This window comes from Myiozetetes cayanensis, unplaced genomic scaffold (assembly GCF_022539395.1).
Source record: "Myiozetetes cayanensis isolate MyiCay16 unplaced genomic scaffold, myiCay2020 scf32, whole genome shotgun sequence".
Classification (NCBI taxonomy): Eukaryota; Metazoa; Chordata; class Aves; order Passeriformes; family Tyrannidae; genus Myiozetetes; species Myiozetetes cayanensis.
In genome coordinates, this window is record NW_026087544.1 from 1,357,423 (window position 1) to 1,370,340 (window position 12,918).

The 12,918-nt window shown below is 60.2% G+C and overlaps 1 protein-coding gene across 1 annotated transcript in view; it reads left to right on the plus strand.

The window, feature by feature from the left end:
* Nucleotides 1-12,918, plus strand: part of SOX13 (SRY-box transcription factor 13) — a 35,362-nt gene that overhangs the window by 608 nt on the left and 21,836 nt on the right. The gene's annotated exons all lie outside the window — the stretch shown is intronic.

Below are 12,918 nucleotides of genomic sequence, written 5' to 3' on the forward strand. Positions count from 1 at the left end.
TCATTTCTCTTGAAAACTGAGAGACTGAGACCTGTTTCTGCATTCCTGAGGCCCGGGGCAGGGTAGGACAGAGCTCCTGGGCTGCTCCCTGGCTGTGCCAGGCAGGTGAGAGCCCACTCACACCCAGGTGGGGCTCTGCAGTGTTTGATTTTTTTTTCTCTCTTAGCCCTGGAAGGTGCTTTGAGTAAATATTTGTCCCTTTTCTCTGCCTGTGGCGCTGGGGTTCTGGGAAAAGGCTGCTTTTCTTCGCTCTTGCACTTGGGAATTGCTTGGCCTGGCCCAGCCCAGTCCTTCTGGGGGCTGAGCTCGCTGTGCTTGTGAAAGAGCCCCCAGGGAGGAGGCAGAGGGGTCCTGCCTTCCCAGACGGGATCACTTTGTGGTTCTTTGGTAGGATTCCGTGATTTATAGGATGGTTTTATGAGCTTGAACCTCGATGTCTGACCTGCCTGCAGTTGGTGCTCTCCCAAGGTGCCACTGCAGTCCTGCTCAGGCTGTGTGGGAAGCAGTGGGATCCATCCCAGGCAGGGCACTGACTTGGGATGCCTTCAGCAATTCCCATCTTTTCAGGCCTGTAACCCTCTGAGTGTAAAACAAGCACGCAGGGAGGAGGGATGTGAGGCTGTGTGGGGTTTAGGAGGGGAAAATCCCCTTTGCCACCCCCTTTGATCCCACAGAATTCCTTTCTCCCTCAGCCTCTCCACCCCGTGCTTCACCGCACGTTATCTGGGAACGTGTTTCCAGCGCTGGGATGTTTTAGGGATTGTGTGCCTAAAAATAATGGTATGGAGAAGGCAACAGTGGAAGGTCAAGGACTCAGAGGGGCTTAGAAACTGCCCTGGAGGCACCATCTGAGCATGGAAAACCTGTGCTGAGGGGAGAGGCAGGAGCTGGGGGAGAGAGGGGGCAGCCTGAAAGCCCTGTAGTGCTTTCCCAAATTCCCTGCCCGTTGCTGTTCCAGTCCCACACGGGGCTGGAAGCCTTTGGGGATGTTTTTTTGCCGTTTTGCTCCGTGGGCAGTGAAGCTGCTCCTCTCTCCACCTCGGGATCAGCACCCACCACAAGCACATCGGATGCCACAGCCAGAGGAGTTTGCTGAGCAGCCATTTCGCCCTTTTCCCCCCCAGAATCCTCGCAGAACACCCCCAGATCCCCGCGGAATCTCCTCGAAGCAGACGCCCCGAACTGGCTGCAGCGGGTTTTGTGCCGTGCCCTGCGCTGGCAGCCCACACACAAGGTGCCCAGCATGGCAGCCCCCCCGCCGGGGCCTCCTCACATTCAGACCCACCAGGGGCATCGTTCCCATTGTTTGTAACATCTCTTGGAAAAATGAGTCATGGGCGTTGTGCCTGCCCTCAGCGGGGCCACTCTGCCACATGAGCAGCAGCTCCGCCCGCCCCCCGCGCCGCTGCCTCCTCTCCCAGTGCCCGCGGCCCCTTCCCGCTCCCAGCGCCACTGGTGCCACTGGAGCCGCTCCATCTCCTGCTTCCCTCCCTGGGCTGTTGGTCAGGGGTGTCCCCTGATCCCCCCGGGATGCAGCTCAGCCCCAGGTGTCCTGGCGAACTCCATCGCGCCCAAAAGATGACCCCGTTCCCGGAGGATTTTATCCCTCCTGTGCCCGATTTCCCAGCACTGGCCTTTGGGCCGTGTTCCCACCCTGCAGTGCCACGGTGGGGAATGCTTTTAGGGCTTCTCCCACGATCCCAGTGTGTTTGTGGAAGGGCAGGCTGACGTCCACTGTAGGATTTGGGGGGTAGATGTGGTGAAACGAAGCCACGAGACAGATTCAGGCTTGGGCAGTTTATTTTACTCATCTGGGAGTATTTATGAAGACCCAGGAGGCCCAGGTCCTGATCCAGGTCCTAGTCCAGGTCCTGATCCAGGAGGTCCTGATCCAGGTCCTAGTCCAGGCCCTAGTCCAGGTTTTGCCTGGAAGTTGACAGGACAAGGGGGAATTGTTCAAACTGAAAGAGGGAAGGTTAGATGGGACCTTGGGAAGAAATTCCTCCCTGTGAGGGTGGGCAGGCCCTGGCACAGGTTGCCCAGAGAAGCTGTGGCTGCCCCATCCCTGGGAGTGTCAAAGGCCAGGCTGGACAAGGCTTGGAGCAATCTGGCACACTGGAAGATGCCCCTGCCCGTGGCAGGGGGTGGCACTGGATGAGTTTAAGGTCCCTGCCGACACAAACCATTCCATGATTCCACGTGTTTGAGCTCAGGTTTGCAGGAGGGTTTCTTGCTGCAAGGGCTGGAGCTCCAAAATCAGACAGAGCTTCCCTGGCCCAGCCCTGCTTCTGGCTGCTGCTTTTCCCAATGTTGCCTTATCTGCTGTTCCCCAGCCTCTTGTCTGCAGAACAGGAGCAATGTCTGATCGTCCCCAGGGGGTGATGGCTGATGGAGTGGTTTGATGTCCTCAGCTGAGTGGAACAGTCTCTGGCTCTCCTGCTGCCAGACAAGCTGCTCTCTCAACAAACCCGAGTTTTCCGGGGATGTTTCTCTCCTCCCCTGTGCTCCCTGTTGGGGGGTTAAGAGTTAAGGAGATTATTCAGGTGGTTTTCACCTTGTAAACTGAGCTGGGAGTAGCCTGGTGAGGGATCTTACAGGGTTGCCCAACCTTGGTTGGATTTTGTACGTTAAGGTGTTATAAAATAGAGGGGAATTTTGTCCCAGACACCAAAGTCCCCCATGGGGACACCCAGCCTGGTTTGTGGCACCTGCAGAGCTGCCCTTTGTTACCCCACAGAGCACAGACCCCCATCCCAGGCTGCTCTGAGGGTGCTGGGGGGCCAGGAGGGCCGAGGAGAGCCCATTTTGGGGGAGGTGGGCTGGGAGCTGGGGCTGCAGGGAGCAGCATCCGCCCTCAGAGGGGCTTTGTTGTCAGCTGGGGCCGGCAGAGCCTCCTCAGCGCTGCCTCCTCCCCAGAGAGGGTGTTTGGGGCCCGTCCTTTATCGCTCATCAGCAGCACAGCCAATATTCACATCGAGGAAGTGAGATAAAATCAGAGCCCAAGGTGGGCTCCGAGCCGGGGGCACGAGACGGAGACGAGCACAAGTTTTGGGGGGAGAAGGGAAAGGGGGGCTGTGGTGGGAGCTCTTTATCAGAGAGGAAATTGCACTATTTGAGGGGGGAGAGCTCGTGTGTGTGTGTGTGTGTGCACCCAATAACGCTTTTTGGGAGCGTGAAAGAGCTCCCAGCCAGGCTCGTGCCAGCTCTGCAGCACCGGGGCAGGTTGGCATCTGTGTGTGCCCAGGCTGGGGTCGGGGCCCTCACTGCCACCTCCCCAGGCTGGTGGATGCAGCAAATCCCCCTGAGGGATCTGCAGGAGCAGCCAAAGCTGTTGGGAGCTCCCAAATCCATGGGGGATGTGCCCAGGGGATGGATCCTGGGGTACCTGCTGGGCTTGGCCTCTGCAGGCTGGACCTGGGCTCCCAGAGTGGGGACACAACCCCTGCTTTGTGTGGGACCCAGAGGGATTGGCTTGGAGGCAGCAGTGCCAAAATCCAGGCTCTCCTCTCACACCTGACCCGTTTTCCCCAAATAGCTCCTGCTGATCCCCAGACAAATCTTTGGGTGCTTTTTCCACGGATTAATCTTAGGGGCGTTCCAGAGGCCAAGTCCAGCCTCATCTTCTGATTAGAAGCAGTGGGAATTCCCAGGATTAACACATAAACAAACCAACCTGGGTTCAATTATACCTTAATTAGCTGCAGTTGCTTCCCTCTGAAAACCCCTAAATGCTGTTACTTGCTCTTGTGAAGCTGTGCTGGGTCTGGGGCTACTGAGAGCTTGGCCTGGGCTTGTCCCCCTCCGATGGAGGATGGGCTGGGGGGATCGGGTGGTGCCCGAGGGGCACGTGGGCAGTGGGGAAAGATCCTCTGCAGCAGCTGAGCCCAGACCTTGGGCAGCCTCTCAGCCCTGGGGCGGGAGGGCTGCGGTCCAGGGAGCGAGGAGGGGGTTGGGCCGTGTGCTCCAGCTCTTCCAGATGGTCTGGGACCTCTCCTTGGGTTATCCAGAGGGTGGTCGGGCCCCTGGGGAGGGGGTCTGAGCCCAGCTCCACGAGTGGCGCTGAGGAATCTGTACCAGGCTGATTTTTCTGCAGGGTCAGCGTCCCCTTCCCCCAGCTGAGCTTGCCAGCGTGGCTTTTCCCACCCCAGGCCCCTCCCGGGGCTCATCCCGGGCTCCCTGGATGGGTTCCTCCCATCCCAGCTGCTGTGAGCAGCCTCCTGCTGAAGGGGTGTCCCTGGGGACAGCAAGATCTCTTCCCTGCTCCATCCATCTCCCAGCCCACCTCGGGCTCTGGAGGGGCTGGAATGGGCTCCCTGCTCCTTCCCCCTCCCCCAGGCTTTGCACTGCACCCACAGTTCATGTTCCATGGGAAGGAACCATGGAAGTTGGTGCTGGGGTGCTGCACAGCCAGGGTAGGGATCGCCCAGGGCTGTTCTGCCCCTTCCCAAGTCCTCCTGATGGTGCCAAGGGCCTTCTCCTTGGTGATGGAGAAGCCAAACACCCCTGGCCTGGGGGATGTGGGTCCTTGGGGGATGCTGTGTGACCGAGGAGGCAAGAAATCACAGGGACAGTGCAAGGTGGGCACGGAGCTCCAGGAGGCAGATGGGACTTTGGCTCCCACGGAAAATGCTGGATGGGGTTTGTCCCCTCACCCTGGCATGGGTTTGCTGGAGTGCAGAGGGATGGAGGGCACAAACCTGAACCCCCCTGCTCTGACCCCATCCCCGTGGGCTCGGTTGGGTGGTCCCAGCCATGGTCTGGCCTGGGCAGGCTGAGCCCTGGCCGGGGCCTTTTTGGGAAGGGTGGTGGGGAGGGGGTGGGGAGGGAAACATGCCTGCCTCGTTATTTACTGTCCCACACACGGAGCCTGCCTGGCCCTCGGGAAACCTCCATCCACGGCGCGGCTGGGATCTGCAGCGAAAGCAAACAATGGGATCCCCAGGGACAACAATGCCCCATTGTCCTTTGAAGCCATAACAATGAGACAATAGCCCACAGTCTGCTCCCTTTATTCCCAGGCACGCCCCCCCCAGCAGCCCCGGGACCCGCCGTGTCCGGGGGCTCCCCGAGGACCCCGCGCCGCTCGCTGTCCCCCCGGCCCGCCCGGCTCCGGCCCTCGCCCCCGGGGTGAGTCTCGGGGGTCCCCGTGGCCTCCCTGTCCGCGTGGGCTGCGCCCCAAGAGAGGAGGAGGAGGTGGTTGCTTTTGATCCTCGGGGTTCCGTCGGGAGGGAGGGAAAGGGAGGGGAGGGAGGGAAAAGTCCCGTCAGGTCACGCGGTCCGGGCCCGGAGAACAGCGGGGCTTTGTTGTCTCCGGGGATGGCCACTTGTCAGCTCTCCATCACCGCACTCCCCCAAGGTTTCCTGGGGTTCCCTTCTCCTCGTGGCGTTGGGAACAACCCCACCCTGGTCACTGCAGGCCCCCCCAAGTGCTCTGCAGGGGCTGGTTCTGGGGAGGGGGCAGCAAGGGAAGAAGGGCAGGGGTTCCCCACCATCCAGCAGGACCTGGGGCACCTTTGAGCTCTTTGCAGACCCCTCTGCTCTCATCCCTCTGTCTCCAGGCCTCATCCAGCCATCCCCATGGATCAGATCCTCAGCTGCTCTTGGCATCCCTGTGGTCCCCACAAGCTGCTGTGAGCTGAGGGGTGAATCCCTCCCTGCTTTTCCAGCTGGGCAGCAGCAGCTCAGGCCACTGGGAGTTGGCAGAGGGTGGTGGTGCCCACCCTGCAGCCCTGAGGGTCCCTGTCAGAGGGCACAGTCACAGTCCAGCTGGGGGCAGATGCTGGGGGGGCAGTGGGAATGCTGCTGCAAAGCAGGCTTGGTTTTCTTGCCATGGAATGTTCTCCTTGTCCCTTCCCTGGCTCCTGGAAGAGCAGGGATGGGGGAGAGCCAAGGTTGGGTTAACCAGGGACCATCAGGGTCAGGACTGCTTGGCTGGGCTTGGATCTGGGCTGGCTGAGGGATCCCTGTCCTGGGATCCTGTTGGGATTCAGAGCAGGGAGAGCTGGGCCTGGACACGTCCCCACGTGTGTGGCTGTCCCACGGCCACCCTGGTGTCCGAGCCAGCACCCTCGGCTGGGAGCAGCACTGGGCTCCCATTTGGCCTTTCCCTGGTGCTGGTTTGTCACAGAGGGAGCAGAGAACCCCAGGTGAGGCACAGGGGGACTCTGGTGTCCCCAAAGGCCACCCCCAGCCTCCAGCCCCCCCCACTCCTCCCGTTACCTATGGGCAAACAAACCCACCTGAATAGGTAATGAATGGAGTGAGAAAAGAGCCCCGAGCACATTGTGCTTCCAGCGAGCCGGGAACAATTGCTAAATACAAATCACAGAGAGAAAAGGGAGAGAGAGAGAGACAAAAGCAAGAACCCCGGCACAAAGGAGAGGAATGAAATGGTAAGTAAAGTCAAACAAAAAGGAGCCGGGCTGAGACAAAAGGAGGGAACAATATCCCCGAGGCAATAGGCTCCTGAACAATGGGGACAGTGACAGCGGCACAAAGACACACTGTTTGCAAGTAGACGTTATCTCACACAGCCACTGGCAGGCCTGGCCCTGGCGCTTCTATTTTCAGGGATGCTTTTGTGCTGCGCTGAACAATATTCCTTGCATGGCTGCAGATAGAGAGATGAGGGGGGTTTGGGGCTTTTTTTTTTTTTTTTAGCCTTCCCGGTGCCAGCTCTGTAATAGGAGCAGGTTCAGCCCTTCGGAGAGCAGGACAGAGCCGGGGGTGGGTGAACAGAGCGGGCTGAGCCCACCCGGAGATGCCAGGGGAGGCGATGCCATCGGCTGATGGCACCAGGCTGGGACCCTGCGCAGCGGGAGCCCACGGGCTGTGTCCCGGTGTTTTAGGATTGACATCCAGGGCTTATCGGCCCCAAGTTTGCATTTGAACAGCTGCACTTGGAGCCTGACTCCGGGACCGGGCAGACCAGTAGGATGGCTTTTCCCGGCTCCTTTTGTTTCAAGCACTTTAGTTTTTAACCTCTGAAGGTGCCGGCAGGGAGGGAGGTGCCCGCTGGGCTGGGAAGCCTCGGGTGCTGCTGGCAGGGCTCCCTGGCATCCCTTGGCACCCTCGGTGGCCATGGGTTAGGGTTTGGGTTAGTCACTCAGCCCCGAGAGGAGGCACAGTTTGGAGGGGTTGGTCTGCAGGTCCATCCATCCCGGGTGAGGACGTCCCTGACTGTCCCAGCCTTTTCCTGCCAGCAGCCAAGCTCAGGTTTGTGCCCACCTGGAGCCACGGGAAGGGTGGGCAGGCAGCTCCCCTTGTCCCTTGTTAAATTGGGGCTGGCAGGAGCTGGAGGGGGCTGAGGGAGGACAGGGCCCTGCTTTGTGCCCTCCTTGTCCTGCCTCCTGCACGTGCAGTTGCAGGTCCATTCCCTGGCATCCCTCATGCTTGGAATGTTCCAGGGGCTGCTCCCACTGGACAGCTCTTCCCATCCACTACAGAGAGCTTGCTTGCTGTGCCTGTGCTGGTTTGTGTGTTCATGGAGCAGGTTCAGGTGTCATCCAGTTCTTTCCTGGACAATCCTCCTCCAGGGCCTGTTGTCTCCCACTGCTGGGTTCTTCCCAGGAGTGTTGAGGCTGTGTGGGGAGCCCAGGGTCACTGTTACACACTTGTTTGGTGGTGTTGCTGCAGGGTGTGTTACCTCAGCCCCCCCTCTGCAGCATCCAGGCACTTTCTGATCCACCTGGATCCCTCTGTTTGGGCAGGGAGGGATGTTCCAAAGGCGGCCATCCCTCCCTGGAGACCCCGGTGCGCTCCTGCCCTTTTCCCCTCTGGTCCCACACTTGGAAATCCACCCCCCCTACACCCCCACTGCCCCCACGAGCTACCACAAACCGTGAGCACGTCCCCAAGTTACCGAAAGTGAGGCGGGAGAGGAGAAATCGGGGTGTGGTTGTGGAGCCGCCGTCGGAGCCGCCCGGTATCGGGGCCCATCTGAGCCGCCCAGTTCGAGCAGATGGGCTCAGCTCTCACTTGAAAAAGCTGCGTGTTCTGATATCGATCATGTTATCTGAGGGCACATCCTGTTGCTAAGTTTGGCTGTTTCCTTTCTTCAACAGCTGGGGAGCAGCAACAGCTGCTCTAAACCTGAGCGGTGGGATGTGATGGGGAGGGGGGGGTCCTGCGTGAAACTGGAGCTTGGGTTGGGTTTGGCCGTGGGGAGCAGGAGTGAGGAGACATTTCGGCAGTGCCAGGGTGAGCAGGGTCACGTCCTCGCCGTGGTGTGCCCAGGGCACCGAGGCCGTGGTGCTGGGGAGGGTGTTTGGGGCACTAAATCAGAGCAGAGAGGCAGCCAAGCCGTTCTCAGGAAAACGGCTCCCGAATCCCGACCGCCCCTATCTGATCTCGTGGTCGTGTCTGTGCACGTGCTCTGAGCTGTGTCTCGAGGTGCAAAGCGACTGGGGAACGGTTGTTCCCCCCCAGATTAAAGCCTTTGTACCCTCCCTGGCTCTGTGTCCTGCTGACCCCGCAGGCCATCAAACCTGGTGCAAATCCCCATTTCCAAAGGGTGTGTTGGCCCTGTGGGGTGATGGGAACAAGAATAATCAGCAACCTCAGGGAGTTTAAGCCTCTCCATCCTTCCCTGGGCTGGGGTTGGGTCACCCCTTCCCGTGGGCTCTGCCATGCCAGGGAGTCACCAGTGTCTGCCTTCAAAACTCCTGAAGGCTGGATGATGCTTTTTGGTCTTCTTGGGAGAGGTGAGCCCAGTCCTCCTCGCTCCCAGCAGCTCTTTGAGCCCATCACCCACCCCTCGGGGCTCATGTTGCCTCTGCTCATCCTCCGTGTCAGGAATTTCTCTCTTCTCCAAACCCTGGTGGGCGAAAACAAGTCTGGCTCTTTCTGATCGAATTTTGAGAAGTTGGAGCTCTTTGCTGCAATTAGCTGGTATTTAAACCCTCGCTAACCCTTAACATCCTAATGACAATAATAATGATGCTCTACACATCCCGCAGTGCCACGCAGCTAAAGATTACACTCGCTAATTAATTAAGCCCCGACCTCCCCCCTTCCTCTGCTTCCCTCACCCGGGAGAAGAAATCGCTGAGAGTCTCTTAAGAAAGGACATAAAGGCAGGGAAATCCAGGCACCAAAACAAGACAAATGGGGATTTGAAGACAATCCGGGCCGGGTCCATGTGACCCGAGGAGTGGACCAGGCAGGAGAAAGGATAAAAATGCCAAGCACAGAGCGGCCAGGGAAAACAACCGCCAGCTTAAAAACCCGGGGAAAGAAAAGCACCAAGATGAAGGGAGTGACAAAGCATCAAAGGGAAGAGAAACCAAAGGCGTCGGAACAAAGGACAAGCTGGAACAAAGGACCAAAGAGGGGAGAACAAAAGCACTAAATAGAAAACAAAGGCGGGGGACAAGAAAAGCCCCTCTGTGGGGCTGAGCTGGAGGGTCCCGGCCCGGTGGGAGGTGGGTGGCTCGGGGTGCTGCCGGCTCCCCGCTGGAGCCGGGCTGGCGGAGGGTGACGGAGCCTGGGAGAGGAGGCCCCTCGAGCCCAGTTTTGCCTTTGACTCGTCAGCGATGGGCTCAGCCCCCAGAGCTGTCCCGGCTGTGTGGAGGTCGCAGCTTCGTCCCCGCTGCCCTCCGACCGCGGCCCACCCCCCCCCCATCCCCATCCCGCTGTGTGGTCCGGCCGTGCCCTCCCTCCCTCCTCCCCTCCCTCCCCACGCGTCTCTCCGGCACAGGCTGCTCGGCATCACTCCCCGAGCCCCCCTGCCCCGTCTGCCGCCGCAGCCCCGCGGCGTGGGGACCGCTGGGGCGCTCTGGGGACACCGCCGGGCTGGCTGTGCCCTCCCACCCTGTGGCTGTCCCTGCTCTGGTCCAGGCTGAGATCCGGGCAGGACGATCCTCAACCCCTGCAGCAAAAACAACCGCGGCTCTCAGGTAGGGAACAGAGCCACGGAGGTGCCGCTTCGTTCCCTCTCCCCGTCCAATCCCTGTTTGGAGCTGGAAGTCCCTGGCAGGGTTGTTGGCCGGCTGGGATACACGTGCTGCCTCGTGGGGGGATGCAAAGGGAACCCCCAGGGTCCCACAGCTGGTGTGGGGTGAGGAGAGTGGTGATAGTGGTGGTAGTGGCTGGGAACCCCGCTGGAGCTGGAGTGCTGTCAGCTGGAATTGGGGTGCTGGCAGGTAGAACTGGGGTGCTTACAGCTGGAATTGGGGTGCTTACAGCTGGAATTAGGGTGCTTACAGCTGGAACTGGTGCTCTGCTTCTCCCCGAGGGGCTTTGGAAGCAGTGGGCGATTCCAGAGTCCTTTGGAGGTGCCAAAGGACAGTTTGGGAGAACTCAGGGCTTTCTAAAAATCCCCCTTCCAGACCCAAAATACTCCCTCGGTCCTGGGTGTGTTCTCCATCACCCTGTGAGCCGGGTTGGTGGCATGTCCCGTGTCCTGCCTGCAGGGCACAGCCCCCCTGTGCCCCTTGGAGGCTGGGCAGGGCAGGGGCCGGGCAGTGGGATGCAGGGTTTTACCGCCTGCTGTGCATTTCGGTCATTCCTAAGTGTCCCGCCCAGGTATTTCTGCCCAGGCACCGCCTGGAGCTCACCTGCACCTTCAGCCCCCGCAGCCCCAGCCGCGCTTTCCTGCAGTCATTATTTGCTCACTTTTACTTTGAATTTCGGACGAGCCCCCCCTGAGCTGAGGACGGAGCTGCTCCAAGTGCGCTCCCCGCAGAGCAATCCTGGAACATCTTGGCTTTATTATGCCCCGTTTAGAGCCTGTTGCGCTGGGGGCGGACTCGCTCGCTGCAGTAGCCGGGCACTGCCAGCGCCGGGGAGAAGGCAGCACGGAGCTCCCAGCCGCTGGAATTGCCTCCGAAGTGGCCAGGAAAAACTGTGGCATTTGGGTGGAAATAATTAGCAGGTTAATTCCTGGGGCTGTCCCAGCACCCTGCAAGGAGGGCAGGCGGTGAGGGGGAGCAGGGGGAGAAGCTGCTGGCTCAGGGAAGGTTTGGGATGTGCTTTCACATCCCTGCCCTCTTCCTACCTGGAGCCCCCAAACCAGGGCAGCTGTGCCGGGGAGGCAGAGGCAGGAAAAGGCACAGAGTGAGTACAAGACCACCAGGATTAGCTGCCCAGTGCCTCGGGGTGTGGAGGGGTGGGTGAGACAGGTCGCTGGTGAATCCCTGCTGTGTGCCATGTCCCTCATCCCTATGGACTATGAGATCCAGGTGGAACAGGGTGAGCTGAGGACAGCCCCAAAACTGCCACAGTTCAGAGCTTCTCCATGCTATCAGTTTGGTTTTACTGGGCTGCAGATGTCTGTCTGTCTGTCTGTCTGTCTGTCTGTCTGAGGCCACAGTGAGTGTGCCCAGAGTGGCTCCCGTGAGCCGGATCTCACCACGTGGCACGGACAGGGACACGATGCTGGGCACATCCAGCCTTGGACACTCTTGGCCCAGGGCGTGACCTTTTTGGGTCCCCCTGCTTGCTCCAGCAGTCTGGGCATTGTCACCACGGCAGCCTGGGCTGGCTGAGGGCACAGGGGGAACGGGTGGCAGCGACCTCTTGGGCAATGGCAGCAGCCTTCATCCTCATCATCCTTAGATTTTCCCAGGTAGAACGTGAGGCAGGATCATGGGGGTGGCTGGCAGGACCCCACAGCTTTGCCCCCCGTTCTCCATCCCCCTGCAGTTTTCCCAGGCTGGTGAGGAGCAGAGAACATGCCCGTTCCCAAACAATGGGCCCGCTTCCGTGCAGGAAGCAAGGTTGGATTTGTTCTCCCTGCTTTGCCCCCTCCGGCCAGTTATAAAGGGGCCAAGCCATTGTCTGAACCATTTCCATGACTCAGTCCCCAGTATCCTGCGATCCAGGGGACTCTCAGCCAGCACAAAGCTCCGGTGGCAGCGGCACTGTGGGCTCCGGGCAGGGTGGGGGGCTTGGGAAAAGGAAGGCGAGCGCTGGCCGTGCCTTTCCCCTCCATGCCCCCGATCCTGGAGGCAGTGGGATCTTTGCCCCCACCAGCTTTCCTGCTCCCTCCACCCATTGTCCCGGCTTCCTTCTGCTGAGGGAAGCAGAAAGGGTGGCAGTGGGAGCAGTCCTGGTTCCTCACCAAGGTATGGCCAGGTGGGGAGAGACAGAGCAGGAGCCGAGCGGGTCCTGTGTGACCCCACGGGCAAGGACAGGGATTGTCTCTGTGCCATCAGCTCCATCCTGGCACCTTGTGCCCCTGGCCCTGGGGATGCCCAGCAGGTCCTGGGGATACCCAGCAGGTCCCAGGGATGCCCAGCAGGTCCCAGGGATGCCCTGCACATCCTGGGAATGCCCTGTTCATCCCGGTGACCATCCCTGGGTCCTGGGCTTCCCCACAGTGAGGTGGAGAGAAGGAGCTGTGGAAGGAGCTGGGCTGGCTCGGGGAGGACACGGGGAGGAGCAGAGCCAGGATGGTGGATCATGGGTGGTGACCCCTGGGATGGACAGCTGGGCTGCCATCTCCTGGCACTGGGAGGTGATGCCAGACCCAGGGGGCCACACTGTTGGTGGCACCTGGGGGGGTCCCTGCCAGGCAGGGAGGGCCACCACGGCCACTGGGGACACTGGGGACAGGGAGGAAGGAAAGGAAAGTGAAAGTCCGTGGCTGCTGCTCCGGCCTGGCTGTTGCCATGACGACCCGAACAAAGCTCCCGCTCCCTCTTTTTTGGCTCACTAGTGCAGGTCCTCGGCCCCTTTGTTAATTGTTTCCCTGTCCAGTTTGAGGGTCACTCCTCCCACCTCCTCCTGCCCCTGGAGCAGCTCCAGGGCCTTGCTGGGGCAGCAGGAGCCTGAGGGGGGACATGGAGGTCGCTTGGTCCCCAATAACCATCTCCCTCTGTGACCTCTCGGGGTGTTGTCCCAGGTCAGGGGGTGACAGAGAGGGACTGGTGGCTTTGGGGGCACACGAGGCTGCCTGCACTGCCCGTGCAGGGGATG